The following is an 11,495-nucleotide window of genomic DNA, read 5'->3' on the forward strand; positions in this document are numbered from 1 at the left end:
AGCCGGCCTCTGGAGCTTCCCCCAGCCCCAGTCCTCTCCGAGATCTCTGGCAATCCCTAGCCCCACGGGGCGGGCAATGGCAGCTGGAGGTCGCCCCACCCTCTCTCCAGGACTTTCCCGGAGTTGAATGCTGGGAGTTGCCCCTCCGCTAAAGGCAGACAGAGAGTTCTGTCTGCTGCCCGGGCAGAACTCTGGAGCTTCCCCTCTGGGGCGCAGAGCCGGCCTCTGGAGCTTCCCCCAGCCCCAGTCCTCTCTGAGATCTCCGGCAATCCCTAGTCCCACGGGGCGGGCAACGGCAGCTGGGGGTCGCCCCGCCCTCTGGGATTCTCTCTGGGACTTTCCCGGAGCTGTGAATGCTGGGCGTGGCCCCTCTGCTAATGCCAGACAGAGAGTTTTGTCTGCTGCCCAGGGTGAACTCCGGAGCTTCCTCTCCAGGGCGTGGAGTCAGCCTTTGGAGCTTCACCCAGCCCCAGTCCGCTCGGAGATCTCTGGCAATCCCTAGCCCCACCATGCCGGCAGTGGCAGCCAGGAGACCTCCATACCCTCAGTGACTCTCTCTGGGACCCTCCGGGCGCCACGAACACCAGGCAGGATCTCCCCGCCAATGACGGGGAGAGACTCTCCCTGCAGGCCCAGGTGTGCAACTCCAAAGTTTTCCTCTGCATTTAGGAGTAATTGCGGGGTGTTTAGGTAGGGTTCTGGTCACCTGTTTCCACCGTCGCTCCTCTGTTGTGTGCTCGCTCCTGCCCTAGATGTGTGTTGATCTTCTGGGGGCGTCCGTTGGAAGAAAGCTGCTTGCGGGTACTAGGCTGTTCGGTCGGGGTCGAAGAGTTTTCACCTATTTCCACATCCTCCCGGAGGAAAGTCCGTCTGCCTTCCAATGTATAGTCGCGTGGGTCTCTTAGACGTCCTGAGATGCTGTCTGGATATCCTTTGTTAAGCGATAAGTGTCCAAATAATTGTAGACTCGAAGGGGGAGAGACAAAGAGGACTACTCACGGCGCCATCTTGGATCCCCTCCTCCTGAAAACACTTTTAAAAGACAACAAAAATGTTTGATTGAGTATGTATTTCCATGGAGGTGAGAAGTCAGAAAATGAAAGGATGATGAAAACCCAGAAAGATAACTGGTACATTAAAAGGAAAGGCTTTTTGATCATGAACATTTGACTTTAATTTAGAAACCAGATAATGTAGTTCTAGCAATTATGCAGTTTATCAGTATTCCAAATAAAGGGCATTTCTTGCACCATATCTGAATAAAATAAATCTGCTTCCAAGCGTCATTTAATTAGGAGGGTTTTTTTTTTTCTCCTGGAAGGGGAAGGATATTTCTTATTCAATGTATTTCCTTAAAAGAGTAGGCTTCTATGGTGTTCATGGATTTGTTATCTCTAAATGCCCTTGTTCCTATAACATTCTTCATGGGAGAGTCTCTAAAGTAAGTGTGTATAGAAAAGATGAGTAACACTCAAACCTTTGAGGAAGAATTCTAAGCAAATTGGATTTGAGAAATATTGCAAAGATATTGTGGTGTATGACTTCACAAGTGAATTGCTTAAATCTATAATATGGACAGAACACTGGGTGTCCATCTACTTGTTTCATTTTTTCCAACCCTCTTTTCCTGTCGAAAGGTGTCCAAACTACATAGAACTGCAGAATCTAACATGATTCTCAGAATTTTTTCTCATGGACCTCTCAGATGATCCAGAATGCAACCTGTGCTCTCAGCTCTGTTCTCCTCCATGTACCTGCTCACCACGTTGGGGAACCTGCTCAACATTCTCGCCATCAGCTCTGACTCTGTCCTCCCCACCCCCATGTACTTCTTCCCCTTCAACTTGTCCTTGGCTGGTGTTGGTTTCACTTCCAACACAATCTCAAAGATGATTTTGGATATTCACACTCACAGAAGAGTCATCTTTCATGTGGACAGCCTGACTCAAATGTCTTTTTTTATGCTTTTTGTATTTTTGGATAGTCTCCTCCTGATGGTGATGGCACGCGGCTGATTTGTGGCCATCTGTCACCCCCGTACTCTTCCGTCATCATGAAGCCAAGCTTCTGTGACTTGTTGATTTTTTTGTCATTTTTAATTAGCCTTTTGGTCTCCCAGATGCGCAATTTGATGTCTTACAACTTACCTACTTCAAGGCTATGGAAAGTTCTCATTTCTTCTGCGACTCTTCTCAAATACTCAACCTTGCCTGTTCTGACACCTCCAGCAATAACATAGTCAAGTATTTTTTGGCACCATCTCTGGGTTTCTTCCTATCATAGGGATCCCTTTCACTTACTATAAAATTGTTTCCTCCATTCTGAAGGGCACTCTCATCAGGTGGGAAGCACGCCGACTTCTCCACCTGTGGCTCTCACCTATCAACTGTCTGCTTATTTTATGAAACAGGCATTGGAGTTTACCTCAGTTTCGCTGTTTCACTTTCTCTCAGGATTGATGCAATGGCCTCAATGATGTACACTGTGGTCACTCCCATGCTGAACCCCCTCATCTACAGTCTAAGGAACAGAGACATCAAAAGAGCCATGAAGGTTCCTCAGCAAAACAATGTAATATCAGTACCTGTGCCATCCATTTGGAGTGAAAGTTGGGAAATGCAGCACAACTAAACATCTAGACCTGCAAATCCTAACTCTCTCATCACATTGTATTGTAGCTCTCCTGGCTTTCACTTCTCTCCTTTTGTAATATCTGAATAATTGGTGGTTTTGGGTGACTTTAGGGGACTGTATTTTGAGACTCTTTTTCATATCATAATCACTACATGACTAAATTCTGTTTATATCTATGGAGCCTCTGTAGTTTATCTTTGATGACCCAGGCATCCCAGAAAGATAAACAACTCTCTTTTTATGTTTAAAAGTTACATCTTTCCCAAAGCTCTCGTGTATTTTCCGTAAAGTTTTCTCATTTATCAAATACGTCTATGCATGTTATGTGTGAGGATGCATGTCGCTGGTTCCCAACCTTGGCTTTTATTGAAATCATCTGGGAAGCTTAAAAATACTGATAACTGAGTCTTGCCACCAAAGATTCTGATTTAATTAGACTGGGATGTGGCCTGAGCATGAGGATTTTTTAAAACCCCTAGGTGGTTCAGGTATGCAGCCAATAGTGGGAATTATTATTTTTTTATTGTAATAACATTAAACAAATTTCAGGTGTACATTGTAATATATTTTGATTTCTGAGTAGACTACATCGTCTTCACTACCCAAAGACTAATTACAATCCATCACTGCACACATGTGCCTAATCATCCTTTTCGTCCTCCTCTCTTTCCTCTTTCCCCTCTGGTAACCTCTGATCCAATCTCTGTCTCTATGTGTTTGTTGTTGTTTTTATCTTGTATTTATCAGTGAGAGAATATGGTATTTGACTTTCTCCCTCTGACTTATTTCACTTAGCATAATACCCTCAAGGTCCATCCATGTTGTCATAAATGGCCAGATTTTGTCATTTTTAAAGGCTGAGTAGTATTCCGTTTTGTATACATACCACATCTTCTTTATCCATTCATCCCTTGATGGGCACCTAGGTTGCGTCCAAGTCTTGGCTGTTGTGTATAATGCTGTGATGAACATAGGGGTGCATCTATCTTTATGCATTCGTGTTTTCATGTTCTTTGGATAAATACCCAGCAGTGGAATACCTGGATCAAATGGTAGATCTATTCTTAATTTTTTGAGGAATCTCCATACTGTTTTCAATAGTGATTGTACCAGTTTTCACTCCCACCAGCAGTGTAGAAGGGTTCTCTTCTCTCCACTCCTCTCCTGCATTTACTGTTTCCTGTCTTGTTAAATAGCCATTCTGACTGGAGTGAGGTGATATCTCATTATAGTTTTGATTTGCATTTCCCTGATAGTTAATGATGCTGAACATCTTTTCATGTGCCTGTTGGCCATCAGTATGCATTCTCTCAAGAAGCGTCTTTTCAGACCTTTTGCCATTTTTTTAATTGGGTTGTTAGTTTTTTTTGCTGTTGAAGTGTATGAGTTCTTTGTATATTTTGGATATTAGCCCCTTATCAGATATATGGTTTGCAAACGTCTTCTCCAAATTGTTAGGTCATCTTTTCATTTTGTTGGTGGTTTCTTTTGCTGTGCAGAAGCTTTTTAGTTTGATGTAGTCCCATTTGTTTATTTTTTCTATTGTTTCTGTTGCCTGATCAGACATGGTACTTAAAAATATGCTGCTAAGACCAATGTCAAAGAGCATACTGTGTATGTTTTCTTCTTGAAGTTTAACGGTTCCAGGTCTTACATTCAAGTCTTTAATAAATTTTGAGTTAATTTTTGTGTATGGTGTCAGAAAAAGGTCTACTTTCATTCTTTTGCATGTGGCTGTCCAGTTTTCCCAGCACCACTTATTGAAGAGACTCTCCTTTCTCTATTGTATGCTCTTGGCTCCCTTGTTCAAAATTATCTCTCCATATATGTGTGAGTTTCTTTCTGGACTCTCAATTGTATTCCATTGATCAGTGTGTCTGTTTTTGTGCCAGTATCACAGTTTTGGTTACTATAGCTTTGTAGTATATTTTGAAATCAGTGAGTGTGATACCTCCAGGTCTGTTCTATTTTCACAGGAATCCTTTGGCTATTCGGGGTCTTTTGCTGTTCCATATAAATTTTAGGATTCTTTGTTCTATTTCTGTGAAAAATGCTGTTGGAACTTTGATGGGAATTGCATTGAATCTGTAGATTGCTTTAGGAAGTATGGACACTTTAACTATGTTAATTCCTCCAATATAAGTGCACGGAATATCTTTCCACTTCTTTGTGTCTTCTTCAATTTCTTTCAACAATGTTTTATAGTTTTCATTGTACAGATCTTTCACCTCTGGTTAATTTTATTCCTAGATATTTTATTCTTTCGTTGCAATTTTAAGTGGGAGTGGAATTACTGATCTAAGCCAAATATTTCATTTAAAGTTGACCTGTGTGTCTTGGGTCCTATCTGCTCATGGGCAAATACCAAAGATCCTAAAGAGTTCCAAAAAGGAAAATATGAAAAATCTACTGTAGCATTAGGCAATAAGTTTCCCCCATTATTCCTCATACTGTTTCTTCAAATATTTTCTCTCTCTGTACTCCATACAGCTGGTTTACGAACCTGTTGTCGCTCTGCTCCAAACTTACACTTCTGTACTTTGCTTTGTGGTGCTGGGTTGGAGCTCTTGAAATCACTGCTCTATTTCCCATCTTGTGTTCACTTTACGTACTTTCAATACTGATCAGTAAAAGTCACCCTGCCTTAAAAGCTCAACGTTTCTCTTTACACCCCTCAAGCCCTTGGTGTTGTAGCTTCTTCCCTCATTTATGATTACTGTATTACCACTTCATCTTTTTTTTTTTTGCTTCTCAGTCCTTCAATAGCAACTTAAGTAATTCCCTATATTAAATTCTCTTCATTAAAATGACTAATTGATTTCTGTATTCTTGAGTGAACCCTGACTGATATTGTAACATTGGGTATAAAGATATGTTATGAGATGTCTGCATTTGAAAGATTGCAAAATATGTCCAGGTAAATATTGTTTCTCGGCCGTGGATATACAACTGGAAAATAGGTACTGATATCATATTTCCGGTTGCTAGGTGGCTTTAATGGTGATTGAGGATCATTAAGTCACTCAAGTCATCACAATAAATTTATCTTCTTTTACATTATTCAAGGACTGCAAAGCACCATGTTGTCAGAAAAATGGAGCTATTTCCAGTAACAGCCTGATTAAGACTGCACTTTATTGTTATGTCTTTTGTCATGATAACTCATGGGCTCCTTTTGAGTTCTACCAGATGGGTTTCCATCCTTCCCTAGAGATGTCACACATCCTTTCTGTGGTAGTAATCTTAATTCTCTGAAAAGATGTCCATAACTAGCTTAATTTCCTTTGCCTTTATGGAAAATCACCTACCAACTACATTGATGAGAAACTTTAAGGTCAGAGAAAAGAATGCACTTTGAATTCAATTCCTGCCAGTTAGTGGGAAGAGATTTCATGCAATAAAAATTACTAAAATGTTATCTTTGCATTTCTGTGTATACACACCTAAATGATAGACAAAAAACCTTGGTAAGTGCTAAAGTCATGTTGATTTTTGTGTGTGTGTGTTAATTTCCAGTTTATGTTTTGTTAAATTTACTGCCTCCTGTTTTCATATCACATCATCTTAAAATTCACAAAGACAAATTGATACAGGAAATTTTAAATCTGAAAATATTATAGTAGAAAGTACACACCTGAGTACTAACCCTTGATTTTCTACGTGTGTGAAATACCTTTCTGTAATGTTCACAATTATTAAAATAGGAGTAAATACACTTGTATCACAAGATTGGGTTGAATTTAAATGATAAAAAGAATGTTAAAATTATTTAATTTTAAAATTTTCCCAGATGACTAGTAAATAGGATCTTAGACTTACATTTCAATTTGTCATACAGGGCATCATTTCCTGACTGAACCATTTGTGTCCTCTTTTCTGGCTCTTATATCACTCCATTAGTACTTCTGGAACAGTGGTGAGCAAGGTATCAGACAATTTTATGGGGGTAGATTCACCTTGTTTTTTTGTTTGTTTAGTTTTTCAGTTTTTTCCAGCATTAATGAGACATAATTGACAGATAACATTGTGTAAGTTGAAGATGTGTAATATGATGTTTGATAAACATATATATTTTGAAATGTTTACCAAAATAAGATTAGTTGACCTTATCTGTTACCTCACATAACTACCATTTTGTTGTTGATGTTATGGTGAGAACATTAATGCTACTCTCATAGAAACTTTGAAGTACAACACAGTATAGTTAACTATAGTCACCATGATGTACGTTACATCCCTGGAACTTTTTCATCTTATAACTGAAAGTTTGTACCCTTTGATCAACAACACCCAAATTTCCACCACTCCTCAGCCCCTGGCAACCACCAATGTACTCTCTGTTTCTATGAGTTAAATGTTTTTAGATTCCATATATAAGGGAGATTGTCCAATATTTGTCTTTCTCTATCTGACTTATTTCACTTATCAAAATGCTCTCAAGGTCAATCCATATCAAAGCAAATGGCAGGATATCTTTATCATGGCTGAATAACGTTCCTCTGTGTGTGTGTGTGTGTGTGTGTGTGTGTGTGTATCCATGACCTGAATCTTCAAGTGCTTAGAGCACAAAAGCCTTATAGAGGATGAAGCCTGTGTGGTGGGCAGTATCTGAGATGCTCCCAGTGATCCTTAACTCCTTGTTTTCTTGCCCTTGTATATTTCCTTCACATTAAGTGTAAGATGGACATGATGACTCACTTTTGACAATGAGAATGTGGAAGAAATGTTGGGAAGTCACTTCTGGGAATAGAGTGAAATAAATCTATTTTTCTTTTTTCTGCCTCTCTCTTGCTCTCTGTTGCTCATATTGATGGAACCCAACTGCCATGTTTTGAACTGCCTCATAAAGAGGTTCATGTGTCAAGGAACTGAGGGAATTCTCTCACCAATAGCCTGAAAATACATAAATCCTACCAACAACCTATGAGTGAACTTGAAATGGTCCTCAGTCAGTCAAGCCTTGGAATGACTGAACCTCTAGCCAATACCTTGATTACAGTCTTCTCTGAGGTCCTCTGAAGTTTTTATGTAAAGTATCAGTTGCCAAATAAATATGTAAAAATCAGTAGCTTTGTAATATGTCAATTTAGTTCAATTAGATAAAACATTTACCATTGAAGTCTCATTCAAATTACCAAAAAAGAAAAATTCCTGCAAATCTCCAACAAATAAAGTGCTAACCCAAACAAGAGCTAAGGAAAGAAAAATAACAATTTATCCTGAGAGACAAATATTAATTGAGAAAATGGAAATAGTATTGATACGGGGACGGCTAGCCAAAGAGTTGAAAGAAAGATTTCTTGGACTCTCAAGGTCTAGCAGTAGTGCTCTTTTATTTAGAGAATAGTGTGGAATAGCATAGGGATAGGACCCATGGGCAGTAAAGAGCTGCTGCTGCATGGGGACAGGACCCATGGGCAGTCAGAGCTGCTGCTGCCCTGAGTTGAGAGTTAGGGCTAAATTTATAAGGCACGGGTACGTGACTTATTTTTACTGGAAAAAGAAAAGATGATGTAAAAAGTCATTAAATGATTTCAGTGCAGATGGGGTCTGGTTATCGTGTGGTCGTATAACTTTAGATATGAATCTGGTCATATAGATCGGCATGTAGGCAAGGATGCCCTGGGCTTCTCTCCCTGGGGCAGCCCTAATTCACACCATAAAAATCCATCGGGTTATATAGATCGGCATGTAGGCCAGGTCACCCTGGGCTTCTCTACTTGGGGCAGCCTTAATCCACATCAGTATCACATTCTTGTTATAGACGACCTAATTCTGCATAGACTTCATGATTAATACAATGATTTACATATATCAAAATCACACAATGAACTGTTAAATTGGAAAGAAGCCTGAATTTTATGTTAAAATTCTGCAACTTGGAAGTACAAAGCAGGAGTACAGGTGAACTTCCTCCTCAGGAGAGCAAGGACCTAGATCTTTCCAAGGACATTCACTTGTCTCTTATTCCTCTTCTATTAATACTAGCAAGTCTTTGGAGAATGGGATAACATGGCCCAACTGACTAATTATGAGCTTTGTGCATTGAGCACCCAAGGTCATACATGTGTAAATAAATGGTCATACAATTGTAAATGAAAAAATAAAGGACTCCGGGCTTTAGTTTGCTAGTTCTATTATCATGCCACTGTGCCTGTGTCTCCTTCCTTCATGGCATCTGTATCAGAAAGGCTCAACCTGAATCTGTCTTCCTGCCAGTCCTGAGGAGGGACCCTGAGCCTTCATCACACACCAGGCAGGAGAGGGCAGTGAATCCATACTCCTACGTCATGAGCCAGCAGAGATACAGCACAGACCAGTGAGCACCCGAGGAGATGGTGGATGGAGGAGGGACTATGGAGAATCTTGTTTCCTCATTATCAAGACAAGGAAGACAATGGAGATAGCCAGATGGGAGGGCATCACTATGCAAAGTTTCAGCTCAGAGGCCAATGACGTTTATGTTCATTTTTCTGTTGGGGATTTCAGAACTCTCATTCAGAATTCTGCTCTTCTCCACCTTTTCTAGTTTCCTTAGGCATCATCCACACCCGACCAGGAAATGGATCTCTCCAAACCATCCCCTAAGCACTCCAAAATGATCATGAATGTGATGATTATGATCACGATGGGGATGAGGCATAATTATAATAACATGAAACTATTGAGAGTTTGGTTTGACAGGCTCTGAGCTACGTGCTGTTCAGCTTTTAAATTTTTATCTGCATAATCCCCGCAAGATACAGGTGAATACATTATCATAATTTTACAGTTGAGGAAAGGAGTATGATGTTTTCACTTAATTTGTACCAGGTCCTGGGGTAAAAAGGGATGAAGTCAAGTTTGGCTCTGAGCAGTGAGACTCTATTCACAGGGCACAGGACAGCGCCTTTCCCTACAAGTTGGTTTCATGTGGCTGTTGAGCCCTTGAAACGTGGCTAGTCTAAACTGAGATGTGCTGTTAGTATAAAATACTAGACTTTGAAGATGCACAAAAAAGAATGTAAAATATCTCAATTTTGTATATGGTGTAATTACAATATTTTTGGTATAGTTGGCTAAATAAAGTGTTAAAGTTAAAAAAACGAAAACCAACCTACTCAACCTTCCCTTTCTCTTCCCAGGTCGCTCCAGGCAGAATGTTCACAGGGAAATGACTGAGTTTCATGCCTTTCTAGTTCCCCAGAACCTACACTGTGGTTGGCACTGCATAGGCAACCAAAACAAAATATATATGTGTATAAAAATCTTTGTGAAATATTGATCACCCTTCATTGGTTCACAGGAAAAGAGTAGTCAAAATGCTTCCACACACTGGGGGCTTTCCTACCGGGGCTTTCAGACCTTGCAGGGATGTCCTGTGTGACTAAAGAAATAAATGAGATTGGTCGTTTCTCTCCAGGCACTCTTCCCAGAGTGATAAATTAGTTGAACCTGAAAATGGGTCATGGGGACCTCCAAATTGTAGCCAAGTCAGACAGAAGTTGGGACCTACTACTTATGATTGGCATCTGAAGCAGGAGCTTGTGGGGCTGAGGAGTCATGGGACTGAGCCCTTAACCTGTGGGATCTGACAGTCCAGGCAGATAGTGGCAGAATTGAATTAAATTGTGGGACGCTCAGCTGATGTCATGGAGAATTGCTTGATGAGGGAAATGCCCCCATATTTGGTGACCAGAAGTGTCAGAAGTGAAGGGTTTTGTGTGAAAGTAAAGGAGACATAACAGGAGGTGAAAACCTGGGTAGGTTTTTCCTACATAATGCCGAACACTTATTGTGATTTTAATTTAGTCAAAATGTTCATGTCCACTATTGGATCTCTGATGGCAATGCGTGCTATTGCGGTGGGGAATTTGGGCAAGACAATAGTTCCAATGCTGAAGGTGAGGGATGCTGTTTCTCCTCTATTTTTATAGAGGAGAACTTCCCTAAGATTATAGAGAGTACTTTCTTTAAATTTAGTAGGATCTCCAGCTATTACTGTAATTTGAGTCCCAGTACTGATTGAGAACATGAAGGTTTGCCAATTGATGCATTTCAGCACATAGTAAAGTGAATTCAGAACCTAAGTTGAAGAGATGCAAAAGCTAATTGATGCCTTTTTTGTTGTTGTTCTATAAATTCTTCTATTAAATTTTGGACTTTCATTGAGTCAAATGGTAGACTTCTGTTTCAGTTTTTGTTTCCTCTCTTACATCTGGGTTTCTTTCTTTTTACTTTTTATTTATTTTATCACTGGGTAGACTTCAAGTGAGATCCTCTCTACCCTCCTCATACTTATAAATTTCTTTCTCCAGAGAGCCTCAAATCAGTATCTTCAGTGTAGGGACCTCCTCCAAGATATTGGGTGTTTTATAGGGTTTATATACCATATGCTTAAATCAGGTTTGAATAAAGCCTTCCACTGTGCTACAGGGGTGCCATGGGTGTTTCTCATATAATCCTGAGGATCTGGATCTTTGTTGCAACAAAGGCATGGGGCAACAGTAGCAGCAGAGATATTAAAACGTCCTGGTCTGTTTTTAGAAGTTCACACCTCAGCATGACATCAATGGCTGCTTTTCTTCTTGTTCTTCCTCTCCTTTTCTTCTTCCTCTCCTTCCTCTCCTCCTCCTCTTTCTTCTTCTTCTTCCTCCTCTTCTTTTTTCTTCCTCTTTCTCTTTCACTTCCTCCTCCTCCTCGTTCCCCTCCTTATTCTCTCTTCTCCTTCTTCTCCTTCTCCTTCTTCTCTTTCTCCTTCTCTTCTCCTTCTTCTCTTTCTCTCTCTCTCAATTCCCTAATGACCAGTTTTTCATGAGCAATCATCCTATGGAGCTATAACTTCCTCAGTATATTCTTTCCCCTGAGCATTCACAAGAGCC

The 11,495-nt window shown here is 40.3% G+C and overlaps 1 pseudogene; it reads left to right on the forward strand.

The window, feature by feature from the left end:
- Positions 1–1,715: 1,715 nt before the first annotated feature.
- On the forward strand, positions 1,716–2,631 carry LOC124225659 (olfactory receptor 18-like; annotated as a pseudogene).
- The last annotated feature ends 8,864 nt before the right edge of the window (positions 2,632–11,495 follow it).

The sequence above is a fragment of the Equus quagga genome, chromosome 14, assembly GCF_021613505.1.
Source record: "Equus quagga isolate Etosha38 chromosome 14, UCLA_HA_Equagga_1.0, whole genome shotgun sequence".
Classification (NCBI taxonomy): Eukaryota; Metazoa; Chordata; class Mammalia; order Perissodactyla; family Equidae; genus Equus; species Equus quagga.